Raw genomic sequence first — 14,292 nt, 5'->3', positions numbered from 1 at the left:
AGCTCCTGGAGCTTCCCGTGTCACCACCAGACTTGGCATCAGCAGCTTTCTAATTATTGCCAACCTCATAGGTATGTGATAGTTCACTGTTGTTTCATTTTACGTTACTAACAGCAATAAATTTGAGCATTTCTTCATACGTTTGCTAACCTTCTGGATTTCCTCTTTTCTAAAATTTCTGTTCACTCCTTTGCCAATTTCTCTGCTGAGTTTGCTGTATTTTTCTTATTGATGAGCAGTTTTTTGTATATTCTACAAGTGAAATTCTAGATATCATCAGTTTTAATCAATGCAAATTTCTCTTCCTAATCTGTAATCTGTAAACTTCACTCATGGTGTCCTTTTTTAAAATTGATATACTTACATTATGTATATGGGCCTGCCTTTGAATTATATTTCATTTCATTGACTTCATTGTCTGTTCTTGTACCAACACTTTACAGGTTTAATTATTACTTATTACAGTGAATCTTAAAATTTTAGAATAAATTTACCAAGTTCCTAAAAAAATCCAACTGGAATTTTGATTGGTTTTTATTTAATTTACTGATTTCTTTAAGGAGGGTTGGTATCATTATAAGAGTAATTTGGCCCCTCTGAGCATCGGCTAGCTCTCCATCTCCTGAGATCATATTCTATGTTCTTTACTAGTAGAATTTTAAAATTTTCTCCATGGAAGTGTAGTGTATTCTTAGTAAGTTAATTCTTACTTTCTTACTTAATTACTTACTTTTGACATTGTGAATAGCCCCTCACTTTTTATTATATTTTCAAGTTGGTTATTGTTGGCGTAAAAAAAAATTCTGAAATTCTAATATTTGTGAGTTTATCTTATATTTGGCAAATTTGTTGACCTCTCTTATTAGTTTTAATAGTTTGTCCGTTGGTTATGATGATCTTTCTATGTAGATGATCATCTCTTCTGAAAACTATGCCAGTTTTATCTTTTCCCTTCCAATCCTACATCTCTAATTCTTTCATTTCCTTACAGTTTTATCCAGTTCTATGATAAATGGTGATAGTGGGGATTTTTGTCTTATCCTTGTCTTGAAGTTACAATGAAGATAAATACCTAACATTTTTTAAAAATATGAAATATGTAAAATTAAAACTGCTCATGAACAGATAAAGAAAAACTAACACCTGTACACGTTATAATGCAATTCAAAAACAACTAATACAAAGAGGAAATCCTAGAAGCTTACTGAGGGCAAAAAGTATATTAATAGCTGAGGAAAAGAACTGTATTGATGGTATACTTCTCGACAGAAAAAAACAGATGCAAACTGACAATTAAGGAATATTTTTAAGTATTGAAAAGAATATCGAACCTATAAATTTAATATAGCCAAACTGTGATTTAAATATTGTAACATAACAAAAATATTCTCAGGCATACAAGGTCTCACATTACAATTGCTGTTGGGGGAAATAAAAAAGGCAATCCAGGAGAATGTTACAAAATATGTGGGAGCAAAAGGTGGGCAAATATCTGAATAAAGTTTATTGTAGGAATTCTCTTAAAGCTGAAAAAAGAAAAAAATACATCCACCAGAACCCAGAACAAAATGTATAGAAAATATCCACATTGATTGCACAACTTCAGGGAACACCATTTTTTGTGTGTGTGTGTGTGCAGGAGTGAAATGTGTGGGCCTAAAGGAGATCAAAGGGAAATTTAAATGTAGCAACATTTTTGTTTTATAAATGGGAAAAAATGGCTATTAATAAATTTAAGAAATTAATAGGGAAAAATAAGTGTAAGTTTGAGGTAAGGGGCAACTGCCACTTTTGTTCTTACTACCAGAACAGAAATAGAATGTTTACTTTTTGAGCCAGCTGGAAAAAAAAAACTGGGTCTTTCTATAAAAACAAGAAAGGGGTATTAAAAATTATATAGTGATTGGAAAATAGAAATAAGATAACAGGATAAGTCTGCATAGTACAGCAACTATAATGAATATAAAAAAATTTAAGCTCACCAATTAAAACATACAGATTCCTGGATTGAATTTAAATTTTTAAAAAGATCCAACAATATGTTGACTCTTAGCTATAGTTAAAACAAAAACCAAATCTCAGGTAGTTTTCAAATAAAAGGCTGATTTATTTCTTGATTTCAAAACTAAAGAAGGTCAATACAAGAGAAGAAAATTATAGGCCCATTTAATTTATGAAAAATTTAATTTATCAAAAATCCTAAAGAAAAGAATTAGTTTGCTGAGTTCAATGTTATATTAAGAAATAATGTCTGATGATATAATAATAAATAATAATAATAATACATTAAAATAAAGTAGAATTTGTCTTAAGAATAAAAGGATGATTTATTAGAAATTTTATCAATTCACCACACTAAACTGTAGGATAAAAATTATGAATTTACCTCAATCAATGTCTAAACGCTTGATAAAGCCAAACATTTATTTGTAATTAAAAACAAAAATTCCTCTTAGAAAATTAGGACTAGAAGGAAACTTCTTAGCTTGGTAAAGTTTATATACCAACAATCTATAGTGATGTATATAATGAAGAAATTATAGATAAAATCCCTTTGAGAACAAGTTGATCTTTTACATTTATATGATTAATTTCTAAATATTTTTCACACAACAATTTTCTGAAACATGCATTAAACATAAAAAAATAAAGCATATAGATTATATCATGTAATTGTGCAAAGTTCCGTTCTAGGCTTTAGGGATACAGCAACAAACTAAACAGAAAGTTGTTAGCATCATATAGCCAAATATTTGGTGTTGGGTAGACAAAAAATCCATATGACTTTTCCATAAATGATTTATCATAAATGCAGATATGGACAGACTAGAGCATAGAAAAATTGATGGCCTACAGGTTGAACAACTCCTAGACTATAAAGATTGTCTCTGGTTCAGAAATTCAGAACAATTTGTAAAGTCAAGTATCTGGAGAAAGATTTCTTGACCATAGAGATGGGGTAGGAGAGAGGGGAGAACCTGGGTAATTTTAAAAGGGGGGGGGGGGCAAGTGGGTCCTGTGTGCACATATACATTTTCCTTGGCAGACAGTCCACAGAGTTCATGAGAATTCCAAGGTTAAGAACCACTGTTTATTTTAGAGAAATACTATGATATCAAATTTTTACATCAATTTTTTATAAAATTGATGTAAAAATTTACAGTTAGAAGAGTAATGGGCCCAGTGATGTGGGTAGACTATCAAACTCCATGGCTGCCTGCAGGCAATCTCCCATGTTTCCTTCACACACTAAGTATGATAGTCATTACTAAGTCAGGTAAGTCCATTTGTCACCTCTCCTGCCAATGACTATCACTTCATTCTTCCACAGAATTTGCCTCCGGACAAGGCAGCAGGGCGTAGTGATGAGGTTCCTTAATTTAGAGTCAGGAACCTGGTTTGGAATCAGGCTGCACTGCTAGCACCGTGGTCTTGGTTAAATTATTTCAACTCTCCCAGTTTTAGTTTCCTTCTTTTCCAAATAATAATAACAACAACAATCATAATAGTTGTTATTGTTGCAATGCTGACGTGTAATAGCCTAGTGTAGAGTCCTCTACACACACTAATTTTCATTGTTTTGTTCCAATCAAGAGACTACATAACTCAATTCCCTTTCTTGTTTTTGTTCTCAAAATTCATGCACAAAGGTCCCTATCCCTTCAAGCTTTGCCAATTTGTACTTTTCCAAAAGAAAAGCAGGTGCCCCTGCCCCCGTCATAGAAATCGTAGGATCCTGAGCGCACCTCATCAATGCCAGCTCCCACCCACCATCTGCAAACATGACTGACAGCTGGTCCTAATTTAGGAGCAGACATAATGGTTGGGATTTCCAGCTTTATTGTGCCTCAAATAGAGGTTATGACTAGGAGCAATTAAAAAGGAAGTCATATTTATTCTGATGAGATAGAGATTGCACAGACCGAAGCCGGAGTGGCCTGGACAGGCGCCAGTGCTCAGAAGCTTTATTGTATGTAACAGCTCTGCGCAGGCGGGAGCGGGCCCAGCTCTCTATAGGGCTGTCTTTGAATGCCGGCTGATGCTAGACAGGGGAAGTCTAGTCATACTGACATCTCTCTTTAACACAGGCAGCTGGGAAGTGTCCGTGTCCCCATTGTGCCAACGAGAAAACCACGGGCCAGGTGTCTTTAATCATTATCGATAGCCTAAGACTGCCATAATAATCCTGGAAGATAGTTTTTAAAAAATAACTTAGTGGTTACTACTTTGATGCCCTGGGAGCTTTGGAGCTTTGGAAAACAGCCTTTGCCAAAGAAAATATCTCTAGGCTATTTTACCCACCCTGTGGTCCTTCGAAGGCAAAGAGGGTTATTTTTTGTGTTTGTGTGGGGGGGACAAGGGGAGGAGGTAGGGGGATGTTTTTATTTGTTTGTTTGTTTTGTTTTACTATTATTTGACACCACACCCTGAATAATAGTCTTAACTTGACAGTTTCACCTTCATGCTGCCAATAATACCTTCCCCCGCAGCCTGCACAGTTGATGGGCACCTTTGAGACAAATACTCCATGATGCTTCTACAAATGCTTTTGCTCTGTGCTGGGAATTAATTTAGATGTTGAGGGTACCAAGGTGAGGAAGCCACAATCCCTGTGCTCCAGGAATTATCACTGGTGTGAAAAATCTAATTTTTAAAACATAATGGAAAGTCCCACAAGAATTCCCAGAGTAGTTCCCAGCCAAGTTACACGGGATAATGATTGTAAAGGGATATTCCTGAGCCCTATCCTCAAAACACGCAACTTTAGGGCCTGGGGCACCAATGCTCGGTATGCAAAGTGGCGGGAGGGTGACTTCTGTGATGGCACCTGACGAACCTTCTTTCAAAACTTCCACGGAGTGGGACACGCAGTGTGAAGGGGTCCTCGCCACCCAAGGTGCGCCTTGTGCCACTGCGCGCAGTGCCATGCCTGGCTCCCTGACTCAGGGCGCCTGGTTATCTCCTGGAGGCTTACAAATGACATGGTTTCGGAAGCTCCCTTCCTGGTTGGCACTGAAGGTTTACTCAAAGGCAGCACTTACGACCTTTTATTCTGTAGTTCCTGTGGGATTCCCATTGGTTTCCATCTGTATTCTACCCAGGCTGCCCTGCCTGCCTGGAGAGGTCACTTCTGCCTTTCCAGCAACAAAACGGTGTGATGGTTCTTAAAAACAACATCCACTGTGAGTGCATCTGAGATGGATATTCACATCATGCCTCTTGCGGAAAAGGTTGCAGAACGGAAAGAGAAGATACGACTAAGGCGCACTGACTTGTGTTCACTGATGAAGATGTGGAAGGAAGTGACTCCTGACCAATCCAAACCAGGAAACTGACCCAGAACCAGAGCTTGAGTATCAGGGTCAGGCCTTACTGCCACCTTCAAAGACAGGTGCTGGAGAACGATCAACTTCAAGAATGGGCAGGAAGTGTGCTTTATTATGTTTACATCTAGGCTGATTTTCCAAATGATTTGTGAGTCTCTTTATAGAATTCTGTCCAGGTTTCATAGCTCATTTGCCTTCAGAAATTATTTTAGCTTTCTTCTCAGTTTTGTAATAATTTCTGAAAACATCTTTAACTGCATATTTAGGGATTAAGAGGCAATGTGCCATGAATGCTCTGATTTAAAGATGCGTATGAAAATAAAGTTGTACTTAGTGTTGACTACTGAGTCCTACATGGAACAGTTATGTGAATAGTTGTAACCACAATTTAACATTTCATTTAAGTGATAAAGTTTGTATATTCTGCATTTTCTCAAGGCTATAGTCAGCTCTGAGTTTTCTTAAAGTGTGTAAATAAATTTCTGTGGGTTTTTTTTGTTGTTGTTTTTGTTAAACTGACTCAGTAGATCTGGAGTAACCCATGACTTGGTCGGTTATTATAGTAAAAAATGTTTAAAAAAATAAAAGGCTTGGCTGGGTGGTTCTGTTGGTTGGAACCTGTACACCAAAGTTACAGGTTTGATCCCAAGTCAGGGCACATACCTAGGTTGTGGATTTAATCTCTGGTTGTGGCACGTATGAAAGGCAACTGATCTCTCTCTCTCTCTCTCTCTCTCTCTCTCTCTCTCTCTCCATTCCTTTCTTTAAAAATCAATAAAGATCTTGGATGAGGATTTTTTTAAGAAGATCCAGATGGCATAACTTCGAGATTTAGGAAGCACTAACCTAGGCAATCAAGAACTAGTCATCCCTTTTTTCTCAATGTCTCTTTTCCCATCTATTCTCTTTCAACTCTTATTCATTGGAATGCCCCTAGAAAGCCCTGGTTAAGAAGAAAAATAATCTCCAGTTTAAGTGTAGCATGGTAGATCCTTTGTCTAACTAAGCACATAACCATTATTTCCCACACACAGGAGGGAGCTTGGCACCATGAATGCTCTACACCCAGATGCAATCCCTTCCCTATAGTCTCCCCTCCCCGCCCCTCCCCCAGCCAAGCACCCAGCCAAGGACTAGTGATCAGGTGACTCTGTGACCTGGCACCCAATCTGCACGCCCATGACTGAAAACACTGAGCTGCACTGCTTCTCTGTATAGCATTCAAAGACCCCCAAGTGGTGAGAGACACCGAAACAGTAGACATCAGGGAGGCAGTTGGCCCCTATTCCACTTGGGCTACAGGCTCAAAGGAGTAAAGTGAAGGGAGTTTGCCTGGTGATTGAGGTGATGCATGTCAATCATCTGTCCTGAAAATGCAACAAAGAACCCCCTCCTTTTCCTCTTCCCGAAACACCTAGCCCTCTGGTGACAGGGTTTTCACCAGTGTAGGTCACGATTTTCCAAACACTATGGAAATAAGAAGTTCATTAAAGTCCAAGTCAATTTCCTGGTGAATCAAAAGATTAGTGTACTGCAAAAAGGAGAAGGCTCCAGCATGTCAAGACAAGTCTATTTGCATGCGTGCCATGGTCCTGGGCTACTTTCAGTCACGGGTGGAGCTGTTGGGCGGGCAGCTGGGCTGCTTTTTTTGAACTGCCACTTCTCTAATTTGAAGGGGGAGCAACTTGAATGAATGAGTGAAGAGATGTGGACGATGAAAAGGAGATAGAAATGTAAGTGGAAAAAGAAGAAAAGGGAAAGAAATGGAGGAAGGCAATTCAGAATTTTAGACATTTTGAAGGTTCAAAGGAAAAACAAAGATCTGCCTCCACAGACAAAACAGTTAATTCAATCAAGCAGTAACTCTACGTGAGGTATGTGTGACCATGTTAACAACAGAGAGAGACCAGTGAGCCAAGTCTGGCCTCAGGGAGTACAGGGACAAAGTCAGATACTGACAGTCAATCAGTACCTGAGTGTCCATGATCTTCTGGTCCAGGCAGTGACTTAGCCACGGAAGTATACAATGCCCCGCACATAGCAGAGACTCTGAAAGTGGCAGCCATTATTGCTGTTACCATCACTGTTATTACTAATGAATATGAAAGCTTTTGACCTGGGCCCAGTGTCACCACTGTTCTCTCCAGGAGAAAAATACAAACCAAAGACAGGATCAGAGATATAACAGGCATACAATAAGTATAAATTGATTGACATGAGTACTTGTTTCTAAAAAACAAAACAAATCTCCATTAGTTAGCATAGTCTACAAATAGACACAGTCAAACTATTTTTTAAAAAAGTGGGGGTGGGGTAGGGGAATGGAGATCAAACAACCTCAGGAGCTTCACATGTACAGTTTGAAAAGCCAGTGATAGCCAAGATTTCTGGCCAATGACTATATGCCAAGAACTCTTCTAAATACTTTGTACATATTATTTCGTTGTATCCTCATAACAATGCTTTGAAGTAGTAGTCTCATTTCACAGATGAGGAAACAGACAGAATGAGGTTAAGAAACTTGTCTCAAACACACAGGCCATACAAAGAGCCAGAGATCCAACCTGGGCAATCTGATTGCACAGCTCTTTTCTTTCTTTTTTTTTTTCTTTTAATTGAGATATAATTGACATTATTTCCATGTGGGCAACACAATGATTTCATATATATATTGAAACGATCACTACAATAAGTATAGTTAACATCCATCATCACAAATAGTTACATGTTTTCTTGTGATAAGAACAGCTCTTACCACTACATGACACTATCTCCCCCACAAAAGAGTTAAGATCCACACAACCAATCATCCATCCATCCATCCCTGCATTAATCTCTCCATCCATCCACCATCCATCCATCCATCCATCCATCCATCCATTTGCTCATTAATTAATTTATTCATCTATCCACTCATTCAGAAAATATTTGTTGACTATTATTCTACTATCTGTACCTGGCACTGATACAGCAGTGAAAAAGGAAAGTAAGGTCCCTGACTTCAAAAAGCTCACATTTTGGTTGGAGTGCGGTCAGGGGGAATGGAGGAGAGATATCACAAATACCATCCCACCAGAAGAAGGAAAGCAGTGGATCAAAAAATATCTCTCCAAATCAACCTCTTGAGGCCTCAAGCCTTATATTTCCACAGAGCACATTCAGAAAATCATTTCTATGATTATTATAGTTATTAATACTATATTACATACTTGGGAAGTTGTGAAGAGAGTGGATCTTAAATGTTTCACTACCAAAAATAAATAGCAATTAAGAAATGGTAATTATGTGATGTGATGGAGATAATAGCTAAGGTTATGATGATAATCATTTTTCAATATATAAATATCAAGTCAATACTTTGTACACCTTAGGCTTATATGATGTGATCTGTTAATTATATCTCAATAAAGCTGGGGGAAATGCAAATACTAAGGAAGAGAGGGAGAGAAGAAGGAGAAAAAAAAGAAAGAAAGAAAGAAAGAAAGAAAGAAAGAAAGAAAGCAAGCTAGCTCTAAAATCCCAGCTAAGGGACACAAAAATCATCAATGGCATTACAGCTAGATAGTCTACATTTAGCAAATTCAGCAAACATCAGCTGGGCACCAGCCACTGTCCTCATAATGACAAAGTGAAGACTGGGCACAGGAAGGCCCGGGCTCACTCAGATAGTGGGAAGTGGGGACCATGGCTCTGCCACAGATGCTTAAGACGTTTTTTACCAGGGGATGCTGAGCCCAGAAGCTAAGAGTCTGAATGGGACCCTGAACATCCTCACCTTCCCTCTTTTTTCCAAGGGATTTCAGTCCCATATACACAGCCTAGGATTCAACTCAGACCACCTATCTCTCTGAAATGAGGCAACTGTTTTGCACCAGTGAGGTGGCCTTCACAGTCAGATACACAGACTCTAGAGCAAAGGGCCAGATAATGGCTAAGCAGTCCCAGACCCATCTCAGCTTGAGTATGAAATGTCCAATGTACAGATGATGCCAAGCCATGGAATGCAGAAACCTTGGCAGATGGCCTATTCTGGTGCAGGAAGTATGAGTTCCTTAGGGAAGCACCTCGGGTTTCTCTTATGTCCAGAAAATTATATATAATGCCAATTTCAATGCATGTGTTCCATAAAGTCTCATGGATCAATTAATCATTGGCCCCTTTTTATTTCAGAATGAGACAACCATGTTAGACACCAGTGACTGCACCTGAAGTCAGGCGCAAGTTCCCCAGACGATCCGGGTGAACTGCAGGCACTAAGTCCCAAGGCTTTAGTCAGGATGCTGATTGATGATTATAATGGCTCCAGTTACCACAATAGACAAACTCGTACTCTTATTGCCCTGGCCAGTTTTGCTCAGTGGATAGAGCGTTGGCCTGCGGACTGAGGTCAAGGGCATGTGCCTTGGTTGTGGGCTTGATCCCCAGTGGGAGTTGTGCAGGAGGCAGCTGATTGATATTTCCCTTTCATTGATGTTTCTAACTTTCTATCCCTCTCCCTTCCTCTCTGTGAAAATCAATAAAATATACTTAACACACACACACACACACACACACAAAAAAAAAAAAAAAAAAAAAAAAGCTCATACTGTTACTAACACTTCCATTTTTCTGTTGGTCCAAACTTTTTGTAGGTTTTGAAATACAGGCAGGAAATTTAACCAGGTTTTTCCAGGGAAATATCATGTGAACCCCAAAGAAGAGCAGAGCCTTGCCAACTTTTGCACCAGAGTCTTACTCTTTTCATCTTTCAGCCACTTGTTCTGTAGAAGCCAGGACCTCTGCAGGCCCAGAGTCCATCCTTCTAACCACCCTACAGGCCTGTATGCAGAGCAGTGTCTGAGGCCTCTGTCATTTCCAAGGGGCAGAGGCAGGCTGGGCCCTCACTGTGCTCCCTTTGGAAAACATAGACAGTAAGGAGTCATTGGAAGTTTTTAACTGAGGAGTAACAAGGTCAGAATCACGCTCCCTTTAAATGTGGCTTTGGCAATGGGGTGGAGCTATATTGGAGACAGTAGAAATGGGAGGTAGAGAGAGAGAGAGAGAGAGAGAGAGTCTTTCTAACAATTGCCCCAGCAAGCATTAACTAGGGTTGAACTTCGAGTGATGACCATAGATGCTCCCAAGCCACCTGGCTGTCATTGTGTTCCAATCAGGAGGTAGAGTGTCTTCTTCTTCTCAGAATCTGCCATATGATAGGCACTCAAGAAATGCTTGTTGGATTAAGGAAATTTAATGAACCTGGAGTGAGCCCTTCATTTTTGAGATAGGAAATCAGGATCAGAGAGATGAAATTACCTGCACATAGTCATCTAGCTAGGCAAGAGCAGAGATGGGCCTAAAACCTAGCTTCCTGACTTCCTGTTCCAGCAATCTGCAAGCTTTCCAATGCATCAGAATCAGGACTACCAGAGTTTCTGACTTGATAGGTCAGGTATAGGGCTGGAGATTTTGCATGTCTAACAAATTCTGAGGTGATGCAGATACCGCTGGTCTGCGGATCACATCTGAGAACCCCTGCCTTTTCCAGTTCTCCTTCTACCACACCTAGCCTTCACAGTCAGGAAGCAGAGCCTGACCTGTTTCTTTCATCCCCCATTGCTTGACTCTAAAATTTGGAGAGAAGAAGTGCCCCAGCCTAATCCAGCCTGTGGAGTATTGTACAGCTGGATGACTGAGAGCCCAGACTTGCAGCCAATGCCTGGGTTTGATCCTGCCTCCACCGACTTTGGACAAGTTACTTATCTAATCTGGGTTCGGTGCATATGTTACAAAATATTATAAGAATTAGATTTGTTCATATGTGTAAAACACCTCAAAAGTGCCTGGAAAATAGTAAGCATCTAAAAGGGATAGCTTTTACTCTTGCAATATCTTGGATGGGCTTGTACCTGACCTCAGGGAAGTCCTGTGGTACTGCCTGGGTCACAGAGGTATGAGATCAGGTAACCAAGTGATGATAGATTACATCATATAGCCATAAACAAATACAAAGGTTGCTAGAAGCACAGAGAGATCACTGTGGGCTGGTGTTATATGGAGCTTGTTGGGATTTCTCCACATTCATATTAACATGGCACTCTCCTGTTATTCCTCAGGAACCAGTTCATAAGGGACAGTGAGTCATACAATCTAATCTAGGCAGCTATCTGCTCCCATCTGTCAGAGGCAGAGGTACCAGCTTGGATTGAGTAGATTGGCCAAAGCAAATGACAGACATCAAACTTTTGAACACCTGCTCCTGTCCAGCCCTCCCAATGCCCTCAGACTTCCTCAGCAGCTGACTGTATCTCGGTTCCCATGGATGTCTGAGAAACAGATGCTGAAATCAAGAAGTACCTGAGTGTGGGTCGCTGAGACAATGGCCACCTAGAGAACTATGTATTTGGAGATCTACCGGACTCCTAGCAAAGTTTCCTCATTAGTCACTCCCATCTTTGGGGGATGGCTGGGCAGGGTTGCAGAATGAAGCCATGGGGATGGCTCCCAACTTATAAAAGTCAGATCAGAGTGTCTGAGGTCCAGTGTGGAAAGAACACTTGAGGAAGGAAGGATGACTGACCAAGTAATAGGACCCATTCCCCAAATTCCACCGCACACTGCAACTTTGTCCTCCCAGGCAGCTCGGCCACCCCTTAAAAAGCTCCCTCCAAGCTTGAACGCAAACGCTGCCCTTAACAATACTCAGCACAGACGACACAGGCAAAAAGCAATTAAGAATTTGACCTGTGGAATTAGAGCTAGGTACAAATCCTGGCTCTACCATTTAGAACTATGTTACCTTGAGCAGGTCACTTAACACTCTGTGTCCTGATTTCCACATCTGCTAAATAATTCCTCACCAGGCTGTTGTCAGGATCAAATCAAATTCTGCATGAAAAGAAGCACCACAATGCCAATGGTAGTAGATGCCCAACAAACAGCAACTATTACATTACTAAACACAGCCAGAGATTCCACTAGAAAGGAGCCCGAGCACACCAGGCGTGGTGAGGAATCCAGCCAGCAAAGCCCAGCTTGCTACAACCAGCTTTTTCTGATGTTTCACAGATTCTGCTGCTTCCATTCATGGTGTTTAAATTAATGCCAGATGTGCAGCCCATCTCCATTGCCTCCTCATTCCTACTGTTTAACTCCACGTGGGCCCATCCTGACTCCCTCCTCCAATCCTTGCACCCCAGCCCCATGCCTGGTCTGAGAGGCAGGCTCCACCCCAAGGACTGATACTAGGAATGGTGTTGTCTTGTCATACTATTCCCACTCACCCAAGTGCAGTTATACCTGCGTTGGCCCAACAGTCTTAACACAGTGAGAGAGCCCCAGCATACTTATAAAAATCATTCATTTCACATAAATGGCAATGAGAGCCTATGAGGTGTCCCATCCCCAGGGGATCCTTCCCTCTTGGAAGCTGTTCCATTAGATTTTAATCCACCCAGCTCAGGAGTGTCTCAGAGAGTGAGGCCATGAGGCAGCTAAGGGAGAAGGCTGAGCAACCTGAACACAATGAAGAACCATTCCAGAAGCTGGGGGGTGGGGATGGGGGGGTCAGTGGGGGAGTGAAATCTTCAAGCAAACCAGGGAATAAGGAAGGAATTGGCCTAGCCAGGTGGTTTGGGATGGTCTTTCCAGCAACCGTTCCTGCCGTCTTCCAGGTGCCCAGAGGCTCCACAGCAGGTGTGGTCAGGATATGTGCCAGGGGAGGCTGGCTTGGGATCCCCTGTGGCTTCCTGCCTGGACAAACACGCCCCACAGCCCTGGTGGACTGTCACCTCCGCTGGGCCCCTCAGGCAGCACTCACACTAGCCCATTGTTCTTCCTCCCTGGCAGCTCTGGAGCCCAGTTCCCTATCCTTGCCCCTAGCGACCCCTGCAGAGCCTCAGCGGCTTTGGACATGCTGAGCAGGTCCTGGGCTCACTGCTCACTGCTGCCACGCCAGTGGGTGCCACATTGGGGTGCTCAACAAGTCCCTTCCCTCCTGTGGGGACCTTCCTTCAAGCAGGGACCAACACAGCATGTTGTGAAAAGGTCTCTATTGACAAGGACTTTCAACTTATTTCTGCCATCAGAATCCTTTTTTTATTTTTATTTTTTTTAATTGTTTTATTGCTTAAAGTATTACAAAGAGTATTATATATGTCCCCCTTGTTTTTCTCCCCTTGACCTTCCCCTAGCCTCCCATACCCCCCTTCTTATGTCCATTGGTTATGCTTATATGCACGCATACAAGTCCTTCGGTTGATCTCTTACCCACCCCCTCAACCCTCCCTGGCCTTCCCACTGTAGTCTGACAGTCTGTTCGATGTTGCTCTGCCTCTGTATCTATCTTTGTTCATCAGTTTATAATGGTCTTAGTTATCCATAAATGTGTGAGATCATGTGGTATTTTTCTTTCATTGACTGGCTTTTTCACTTAGCATAATGCTCTCCAGTTCCATCCATGCTGTTGCAAATGGCAAGAGTTCCTTCTTTTAGCGTAGTATTCCATTGTGTAGTTGTACCAGTTTTCTAATCCACTCATCTGCTGATGGGCATTTAGGCTGTTTCCAGATCTTAGCTATGGTAAATTGTGCCACTATGAACATAGGGGGTGCATATATCCTTTCTGTTTGGTGTTTCTGTTTTCTTAGGATATATTCCTAGAAGTGGGATCACTGGGTCAAATGGGAGTTCCATTTTTAACTTTTTGAGGAAACTCCATACTGTCTTCCCAGAATCCTTTTTTTAAATGAATTATTAGGCAGATCCTTCCAAATATAAAACAGAAGAGGACCCACTCCAGTGAGAACAGTGCGGGGGGGGGGGGGGGGTCACATAGACTCTCTTTGGGTGTCTGGCCGTTAGTCCAGGCAGCCCCACAAGCATCTCCAGGGAATTCCCAGGGTTAGAAATGCTTGTCCATGACACCCCCCAATTCATCTTGCAGACTAATGTCTTCTCTCAGGCTGGCCCAAACCTGCTGCTGCCA

Source organism: Myotis nattereri (assembly GCF_964212035.1).
Source record: "Myotis nattereri genome assembly, chromosome: 9".
Taxonomy (NCBI): domain Eukaryota; kingdom Metazoa; phylum Chordata; class Mammalia; order Chiroptera; family Vespertilionidae; genus Myotis; species Myotis nattereri.
The sequence above is the reverse complement of the archived record's forward strand: the minus strand, read 5'-3'. Positions refer to the sequence as shown.